This window comes from Oratosquilla oratoria, chromosome 12, assembly GCF_046742065.1.
Source record: "Oratosquilla oratoria isolate Oo_2021 chromosome 12, ASM4674206v1, whole genome shotgun sequence".
NCBI lineage: Eukaryota > Metazoa > Arthropoda > Malacostraca > Stomatopoda > Squillidae > Oratosquilla > Oratosquilla oratoria.
In genome coordinates this window covers 23,655,478-23,666,636 of record NC_134788.1, presented here as the reverse complement: position 1 = coordinate 23,666,636, position 11,159 = coordinate 23,655,478, and positions in this window count along the sequence as shown.

Genomic DNA, 11,159 nt, shown 5'->3' with positions numbered 1-11,159 from the left:
ACGGAGGGAGGGCTCGGGACAGAAGTGCAGACACACCTTACGGCCCCTGCCGTTGAGGGCGGACCCCCCCCCCTCCCCTCCCAGTTCCACGGAGGGAGGGCGCCGGGACAAAAGGAGTCCACGAGGGACCAGGAGACACGCTACTACGGCCGCCTGCCGTTGAGGGCGGACCCCCCCCCCTCCCCTCCCAGTTCCACGGAGGGAGGCCCCGGGACAGAAGGAGACCACGAGGAGCAGACGTACGCCCGTCCACACCAGGACATCAATGGGGATTCGATCTGGAAGGAGACTACGCAGAGCCGAGGAGTGGTAGTATACATTTTGTTCTTATATATATATATCACACAGGATATATATATTTTATGTGTTCAGATGATTTAGTTGTGCTCTTGTTATCCAATAAAAACACGTGTTAGTGTTACCTTGGTGTTTCTTTTCTCTCACGCCCATTCTCAATAATACCGAGTATATACATAGATCTGTACCCCCCTGACAGTGGGGGTTACTAGGCTAGATAGAGTGAGAAATGAGGAGGTGAGGAGGAGAACAGGGGTGAAAAAGGAGCTGGGAGATAGGGTTGATGAAAGAATATTAGGATGGTTTGGACACATGGAAAGAATGAGTGAAGAAAGACTAGTAAAAGAGGTATGGAAGGCAGATGTGGAGGGAGTGAACATGAGGGGACGTCCTAGGATGAGGTGGATGGATGGGGTGAAGGGGGCTTTGGGGAAGAGGGGAATGTCTGTTGAGGAAGGAAGGGAGAGGACGGAAGACAGAGGTGAGTGGAGAATGGTTGTATATGGATGATGTTGTGATTGCATGAGGAGAAATGGGCGGGGGGGTGGGGGGTGGGGTAGTATGTGTGAGTAAATTTTGACGCAGCCCGAAGGGATTTCTCCCCGTCCTCTCCTTATATGCAAGGGGGGACGGAGAGGGGGGGTCGCCGATTAAATGAAGCGGCCTTGCTGTGGATGTGATGTGTCTTGTGACACTGCTTCTGACCCAGGGCGGTGGGCAAGGTGCAGGGATGACCCGTCATCCAGGAGGTGCTCAGATGAGAGGGAGGGTGGGAGGGGTGTGGAGTGTATTTAGGGATGTAATGGGTGGGAGTGTTTTTATGCCTTTTCCTTTTTGGCTACCTCCCTTGAAAGGGGGAAAAAGCCTTGGTATATGTATGTATGTATGGATATTATATAAACAACTGGTCTCTCCTGAGATTATGTATCCTTGTGAAACCCCTTAACAACATATAGAAGCCATTAAGACATAGTTTGTCATCACATCTGTAGTTATCTTGGGATTTCAACTTAAACATATATTGTAACAATGACTGTTGGAACATTGCCATTTATATTCCATATCGACAAAAGCTGCAGCAATTTTCAACCACCATTTCAAAATGCAGTCAGATGCTGAAAAACTAAATTTGAAACCCGAGATTGAATGAAAGAAGCAGACACACCGAGAAATTACTTAACCCATTCAACTCCGATGACAAGATGTCTTGTCATTTGGTCAAATAAAACAAAAAATCATAATAAAACAACAAAATGTTTGATGATCAAACAGCACCAGAAAAATATGACGTCATCAGTCCTCCTCCTTGAGGAGGACTGATGACGTCATATTTTTCTGGTGCTGTTTGATCATCAAACATTTTGTTGTTTTATTATGATTTTTTGTTTTATTTGACCAAATGACAAGACATCTTGTCATCGGAGTTGAATGGGTTAATGCATGCTATCATACACTACACTCAAAAACTAAAATCTTCTCCATAGAACAGCACATACAATTCCATGCAAGAGAACTCAGACCAACACATCACATTAAAAAAGTTAACTTGGAAAGGGATCTAGGAGTAATTATCAGCAAAGACATGGCACCAGACAAACATATCAACAAAATAGTTGGAGAAACATCCAATTTACTAAGATCAATGAAAGTGGCCTTTGACTACTTGGATGAAGAAATGGTAAAGAAAATATTAGTTACATTGGTAAGACCAAGATTAGAGTATGCTGCAACACTATGGACACCCAGTACTAAAAAGAATATAAAGAAATCAGAAAGAATTCAAAGAGCAACGATAAAGATGGCACCAACACTCCAAACTGACATACGAACAAAGATTGTCCAAACTCGAACTACCAAGCCTGGAACAAAGAAGAGATCTACTGACCGTCTACAGAATTATGAAAGGGTTGGAAGTCCTCGATACAGATGATTTACTAAAGTGGGATAAAAGAAAAACAAGACAATATGAAAAGAAGTCTAAAAAGGATGGTTATAGAAGAGATCTGAAAAAGAATAGTTTCCCACACAGAGTGGTGGTTACCTGGAATAAACTGGATGAAGAAACAGTAAGTGCAAAAACTATACAAGAATTTAAGAACAAACTTGATGCTGAAAGATACAAAGACAGGTCACTAACAAGCATAGCTCTCTTCCTATAAAATACAACTAGGTAAATACAGTCCACCAAATGGAGGGAAGAAAAAAAAAAAAAAAAAAAAAAAAAAAAAAAAAAAAAAAAAAAATTAACAGTATTCTACTCAAACATCTACAATACCTTAATATCCTACATACAAAAACACACTGGCCAAGACCACAAAATCAATATACCCTAATAGACTGCCAAATTCTATATTTTACCAAACTCCTGCAGAAATCAACCCAACAGAGACACTTTTAATGTAAACGAGAACTGTACAAGAATATCTACATTCAGGTCATCATCCTACATGAAAACAACACCAACACAGAATTGGTGTGACAATTGACACTAGCTGCCCTAGGTGCAACCACCACACAAAAGACAGATCATCTAAACCAGTTCTACACTCACTCTATCCAGACAGCAACATAATCTCTTCACTGAGTGACTTATAAGTTGAATTAACCCATTCAACTCCGATGACAAGATGTCTTGTCATTTGGTCAAACAAAACAAAAAATCATAAAACACCAAAATGTTTGATCAAACATTTTGGTGTTTTATGGAGGTGAGCCAGCTGTTGTTTGCGGACGACACTGCGCTTGTGGCAGGGTCAGAGGAGGGATTGAGGAAGCTGGTGGCAGAGTTTGGGAGAGTATGTGATAGAAGAAAGCTAAAGATAAATGTGGGTAAAAGTAAGGTGATGAGATGTACAAGGGGTGAAAGTGGCAGTAGACTGGAAGTGAACATTAAGGGAGAGCGACTGGAGGAAGTGGATAGTTTTAGATACTTGGGTGCAAGTGTAGCAGGAAAAGGTGGAGTGAAGGTGGAGGTAGAATGTAGATTGAGAGAAGCGAGTAAATGCCTTGGTGGTTTAAAGAGTGTAATGAGAAATAGACATTTGGGAATGGATGCGAAGAGGAGACTGTATGAAGGAGTGATTGTGCCAACAGCACTGTATGGGGCAGAAACGTGGAACATAAGAGAAGAAGAGAGAAGGAGTTTGAATGTGTTTGAGATGAGGTGTCTGAGAAGTATGGTGGGGGTTACTAGGCTAGATAGAGTGAGAAATGAGGAGGTGAGGAGGAGAACAGGGGTGAAAAAGGATTTGGGAGAGAGGGTTGATGAAAGAATATTAGGATGGTTTGGACACATGGAAAGAATGAGTGAAGAAAGACTAGTAAAAGAGGTATGGAAGGCAGATGTGGAGGGAGTGAACATGAGGGGACGTCCTAGGATGAGGTGGATGGATGGGGTGAAGGGGGCTTTGGGGGAAGAGGGGAATGTCTGTTGAGGAAGGAAGGGAGAGGATGGAAGACAGAGGTGAGTGGAGAATGGTTGTATATGGATGATGTTGTGACTGCATGAGGAGGAATGGGCAGGGGGGTGGGGGGTGGGGTAGTATGTGTGAGTAAATTTTGACGCAGCCCGAAGGGATTTCTCCCCGTCCTCTCCTTATATGCAAAGGGGGACGGAGAGGGGGGGTCGCCGATTAAATGAAGCGGCCTTGCTGTGGATGTACTGTGTCTTGCGACACTGCTTCTGACCCAGGGCGGTGGGCAGGGTTCAGGGATGACCCGTCATCCAGGAGGTGCTCAGATGAGAGGAAGGGTGGGAGGGGTGTGGAGTGTATTTAGGGATGAAATGGGTGGGAGTGTTTTTATGCCTTTCCCTTTGTGGCTACCTCCCTTGGAAGGGGGAAAAAGCCTTGGTATATGTATGTATGTATGTATGATTTTTTGTTTTATTTGACCAAATGACAAGACATCTTGTCATCGGAGTTGAATGGGTTAATGGCCATATCAGTTTCTTGGGCAACATGGACCTCCTGTGAGTGAAAGCTGGGGCAATGAACTGAATGACTGATATAGTACAGTTATAACAAACTTAAATAATGCTTCTCACCACATCTATGACAAATCATTTACACAACATGCAGTACTGTACAATGAATAGGCTTGGGTGGGTTTGGGATTTATGTCTGTGGTTACCTTTCTGCAATAGGGACATTAAAATGTCCCTATTGCAGAAAGAGGAACTTTCCTGTTAATGCCCCACCACCTGATCCTCAATTGTACGATATGCACGCCATTCATCAGAGATTATTGTGGTTCCAGGACGTATGTATTTATTGATGAGTGGAATGGGTTAGGTTAGAACCTAACCTAAGTGGCAGGGCAATAACAGGAAAGTTCCCAGAAAGGATAAGGGGAAAATATTTCACATTGTGTTGATTCTAATGCAAAACTTGTATATTACAGTAACATATTCAGGGCTCCGTTGACCTTTTTTTGTTATAATTATCTTGTCAGCCTTGTGGGCAGCATGTCCAGACTAAAATTGCTGCTCCTCCAGTGCATATGCAAACCCCCCCCACCCCATGTGATGACCCTGCATGTACTGTAGTCTGTGGGTGTGGGAGAGAGAGAGAGAGAGAGAGAGAGAGAAAAAGTGACATTTTCAGTTGTGTTGGATTTGTGTGCACCTAAGTGTACTGACCTAATTGTAATATAAAGAAAAAGTTATACTCACGAGATCCTATCTTTTTTTTTTTCACGCTATTATATCTCAAACTGAAATTGATCACAGTTCAACTTGGGCTATATCAATTTCTAAACTATTCCAAAATAGAAAGCTATATATTTTGATATCGTATAGACATGTCTTCTTCAAACTTGTCCCCATGACCTTCCAATTCTTTCATCAATGACCATAAGGCTCCTCATTCAGCTTTATCTCTTCACCTCTATGACAGAAATATTGGTTATTACTGATTAAACACTTCTATATATATGTAGATATAAAATAACAATAATAATAACAAAATAAATAAATTAGCATACGGGAATGTACATACATACCATATACCAAAGGCTTTTTCCCCCTACACAGGGTATAGCCAAAAAGAAAAAGGCATAGAAACCACTCCCACCCATTCCATTTCCTATATATTCCACTCCCCTCCACCCTCCCTCTTATCTTGGCACCTCCTGGATGATGGGTCATCCCTGCATCCTGTCCACTGCCCTGGGTCAGAAGCAGTGTCGCAAGACACAGCACATCCACAGCAAGGCCACTTCTTAAATTCGGCGACCCCCCCCTCTCCGTCCCCCCATGCAGAAAAGGAGAAGACGGGGAGAAATCCCTTTGGGCTGTGTCAATGTACAGGGACGAATACTGCCACTGTCATAACCACGAAGTGAAAGAAGTCGAGACCATTGTAAATTGACGACTCCCTGTACAATACATAAGCATATTTCAGTTATAAAGACCTAGACAGGTGACCAAGCTTACTCTTCCATTAAACTGCAAACATACACTGCAAGCATGCACAAAAATAACTCCTAAAATATATACAGGTCAAAGTTCCCAAACTTGGCATTCTAAAACCCGGAAGAACACCCAAAATATGGACTAGTATTTCCCAGTACGGCCGCTTAGCATCGCCAATATCGTTTCCTACCACCAGTTAAGGTATGGTGGTTTGTTGTGATAGTACTGTGGTGTGGAGTTCACTGTTATTTCATGTATCAACAGTACCTCTGTAGCCCTATTGTTGCTATTATGGCTCCCAAACAAGACACACCTATTTTCTAAAAGTCAGCAAATCCTATTACCCGGCTCTGTGCTGGTCCTGAGGGTGCCGAGCTTGGGAGCTTCAACCTGTATATTTTTTCAGCATCTGATCTTGTCATGAGCCAAAAGGTCTCCATTGTAAGTCAAAACAAAAGCAGCCATTATTTTGTGAAATCTTAAGAAAATAAAAAAAACTTTCAGTAACACACCATATTTCATCCTTCCACATGACACCACAAGGTCATCTGAATTACAGCTGCCTTCAAAGTACTAAATTTAACCACATACCAAAATACCAACTCAATACCAGGAGAAATATCAAATTTAATGTACAACATATGGATATAAAAACATGGTCCCAATGGAATATTTGTCTACATTAGCACAATACTAATGAAAAACTTAAATACATCAGTTCTTGCTCAAGTGTAACTGCATTTGGAAGAGAATGAACTACACAACAACATACAAAAACACAAGACATAAGGAGCTGAAAGTTTTAAGGTATGTTTTGTTCATTGCAATTATTACACAAGGATGATTGTCAAATGACTGTCTAGAGCACTAATTCTTTGTTTTAGAATGGGGCTGTTTTGTTTTGAGTGGTTGCCACTACAGTGGCTAAAAATAAAGAAATAATATTCTACACAATTGTTTCACAATAATTGTTGGGCCTTGAATGATCATTGCAGAGTGATAATCGCTCAAAGTGAAACATGTCTTTATCCACAACTACAATAGTTACAGGAACTATACTCTGGAACCAGCAAATCATGGCTGCTGGTCTTGCTGAATTTTCCAGTATCATGGAAAACCTTGTGTCACCAATAACAGGTACTTAAACTCAGCAAAATGTGACTGGAAGAACATGATAGTCACAACAAAGTAATGTCGTAGCACATTGGTAAAATAATACTGATGACCCACTTTCGGAGAAGAATAGGTGGAAGTAAAAAGATCCGTATATTTCGATCACTATCTGTGATCTTCTGCTGAAGAGGATCACAGATAGTGATTGAAATATAAGTGTTCAAATCTCAGGACAAGATGGGATGAAAACATGTTTGTGAGAATTCTTGCAAGCAAAGCTAAACAAGGCTCATAATTATTACATTTTCAAATACTTCTCAATTGAAAAGTTATGAAATACAACCCCTTTAGGTGTTTTTCCTATCTTTACAAGACTGTACTCTCCTAATCCTCTCAATCAAGATCCTCCCATAAGCCTTCCCAACTACACTCAACAAGTTGATCCCTCTGAAATTACTACACTCACACTTGTCCCCCTTTCCCTTGTAAAGCGGAACTATACAGGGACTCCTCCAGTCCTCCGGCACTCTACCCTCTCTTGAACAAACATTAAATAACCTCACCAGCCAGTCCATCATAACTGTACCTCCTTTCTTCAGACATATGTATGTATGTTGCTTTAAGTTTGACCGAGTGGAAAACCTGCCGCATCATCACAACTGGTAATGGTTCTTGAGTCGTCTTACATATTTCTCTAAGAAGAAACTTCAGATTTACTGTTTGTGTTGTAACAGTGCAGGACTGTTTCTAGCTGAAAGTGATAGGGAAGGAGAAGAGTCACCAGGTGCCAACTCTCCATGCATGACAAAATGTAACAAATAAAGAATTGAAATTGACAAAGATCCTAAGCCCATTCTAGAGATTGAGTGTCTGCCCTTCTGGATTGCACCTCCTTATGGAGATGACGGAGTTGACAGGTTTTGAAAATAAGCAGCACTGCCGTCCATCTTGCAGACCACTACATGAGGCAAGATTTTCAAGAATACATTAATCCCTTCTTTTAGAGATGTCATATTGACCACTATATACGAGATCATGATGATCGTTCATTTAACGCTTCTCCTGTATCAAGAGTATTGGCCATGTAGTATTTCTCTCCTTTCACTTGACATCATTAGTGGTCACTGCAAAACTTTCATGTCTATGTTGGTTTTCTATGAATCTAACGTGTATTATAAAAATACTAGATAGTACTGCAATGTTAACAATGTTTCAGATTTTTCTGGTTCTGTCCTCACAATCTAAAAAAATAAATAAATAAATAAAATGCAATACATCAGAGCAACAATTTATATTATGACAATGATTTTTTTTTCTTCATACTATTGTGTTGTCACTTGGAAAAATAGGTTTCATACGAGTCCTCAACTTAAAAAAGGGAGTGAAAATTGAGTAGCTTCTAACAAGGAGTATTTTTACAACCTATGTGCTCACAGGGGCTAGGGCACTTGGCAGTCATTAGCTGCCAAGCTCAAAGTCAGTTCTGAAATAAGCAAATTAGGGAACAGTACTCTTATAATAAAATGAAGGTGATGAGTCTATGCCAGGAGGTAGATAGGTGTAGCCAAAGCCCTTTTACCCTATGCACTTGAACTGTTGCAATGGCAGGTAACAGTCATTTCTGGGAATCAGGGACGAGTGTGAGATTCAAACTCATAATCAAGAGGATGGGATACCAGCATGCTTCCAATTATGCCAGCAGTGCACAAAGAATAACAATAACAATTGTTCCTTTGAGTTTCATTGGCTGGAATCCTGCAGTTCCGTAGCAGCTGACAAAGGTCTCTCTGGTAGGATGGTTCAATCCCAACAGGTTAGGTTAGTAGGAAGAAAGATGTAATCACCAACTGTTAGCTCTCCTTATGTGAAATGGAGGAGGAAATTCATAAATAGGATACACAAGTTTTAAGCAGTCAATACACTCGGAACGTTAGCGACACCTTTACGAACAAGAGTCATTTTATGACTACAGAATAATCACTACTCATAGAAGAATGTTTATAATTTCTACTGTCCTTCATATAATAGTATAACCTCTCCTTCGCCACCTTTACGAGTCCATTTCTTTGGTGTGAGTATGTCCCCAAAGAGATAAATGCTGTTTACTGGTAAAGAAATATAATACAAATATGGTCAAGTTGATATGAGATCTTGGGCCCTCTCTATGGGCAGAATGTCAGCCCCTTGTGGGTGCCCTCTCAGTCTTGAAAGGGGCCAGGGCTGCAAGGAGATGATTCAGATGTCTGTCTTGCAGGACCACCATCTGGAGGAAATTGGTCCCATTCTTATCAATAAACATAAACAACACGAGACAGATATTCCTGGCACAGTAAAAGGTAACCAGTACATCGCTATAAATCTACTTTTATGCAGCTTTGAATGATTACCAATATAGATCATTATTCACTATAATTCATATAAAATATACACTGCATACTACATGCAAGACATTTTACATCAAACCAGGATACAAAAATCTACATATATGAAAGTATCATGTACATGGACTCTTGCTCCATGGTAATGTATGTTAAATATCTTTGATTTGAGCACTGACATCCCGTATAAGCTACATTTGTACGTATTCCTAGTCAGCTTTAAGATGCCTTGACATACTCTCCCATCTATTTTATGTTTTCAATAAATAACCTACATTCTATATACAGTAATTCAATTAAAAAAATGAAATAAATTAATTCTACCTTGTGCATTAAAAATATGTAATAAATATCTACAGTGAAATTTTAGTTATGGTAATACAAGTAAACTTCAATACTCTTCCTTCAACCAGGAATATATGAACATTTGTTGATCATTCATGTGCACCATTATTTTTAATTTAAAAGAGCTTGAGCATATGTATATTTTTATCATTCAAATTGGAAGAAAATATATGCAGTTGAATGAAAATACACTTCTTGACAACTCCAAGTGCACAAACACACAGATAAAACACAATGACAATAGAAGGAAGAATGGGTGACTGATGTGAAATAAAGCAATGAAGTATGGGATGTTGTGCTTACAGGAAAGGTACAATTAAGGTACAGGAGTTATTCTTCAAACATAAAATGTTGGTACCAAATTATGTGAAGGGGGAGGAAAAACAACTGCGGTTATTATCAGCACCTCAAAACACAAAAAGAGCATCAAGCCATTACCCCCAGGTCTTACACACAAAAACATGTTTGTTTACATCTTCAGGGACCTGAAATGAATTTGAACACCAGGAATGTCATCTGTCATATCTTCCCTCCATACACACAAATTTATACATACTATACATACATATATATATATAATATATATATATACACATATATCAAGAGAAAAATCACAAGTCCATATGGAAAATCTCCATTGGAAAGAGGTGAATTGAGAAGAGTGGGAGACATGGATGTTGGAATGAAGATTCCAAGGGTAATACTTTGTTGAATACTGGAATGAACGACATATTTACCCAATGGGGGGAGAAGAAGAAGAAGGAAAAAAAAAAAAAAAAAAAAAAAAAAATTGAGGTAAGAGATGACATTCCAACAAGATCGAACTTGGCTTACCAAAACATCTTTGCTCCATTGGTTATGGCGTTCATGCAGCACTCAGATTTGTGGTGGGAGGTGGGAAAACAGTGCCGATTATCAAATTGTACAGGCAAGGAAGACTCAATTTTGGAAAGACAAGCTTCTATTGCGAAAATTTGAAGTAAACTGAGAGGAATTCATGAATACTACAGCCAAAACTGAGAGGGAATAGGAAATCCTTCTAGATTTTTACAACTTGGGTGTCAACAAATATGTGCCATGGATTAACAAATGGGAATAGAAAAAAAAAAAAAAAAAAAAAAAAAAAAAAAAAAAGTGAAATGGCATTTAGAAACTACAAATAACGAAAAGGTGGAATGGAGTTTTTAAAAGTATTGGTGTATACAAAGATAAATCAAAACTGTTCTACAAGTCTATCAATGGTAAATTGAAACCCAGTGAAGGAATATCTAAGCTTCCAGTGAACATTCAGGTATTTGAAAAGTGTTCAACTCAGGCTGAAATTCTGAAATTCATTACCAATCCCTTTTTATTAAGGAAAGTGATTTTAAAGTGAAAAAGAGATGCGACCAATAACACTGGGTTAAGGAAACAAACACAGAAGTGAAGAAATTGTTCAAATTTCTTTTTTACTCCTTTGATGTGAGGAAGTCTTCAAGGCATAAAGAAATTTCAAACCGGGTAGAGAGTGGAGGAAGTAGCTGGTGGACAAGATTCATATTTTATATGTTGAATTCATAAAAAGAAGCAGTACAACTGGGGTATGCAGTGTTACTATGGTCCCCATACAAATA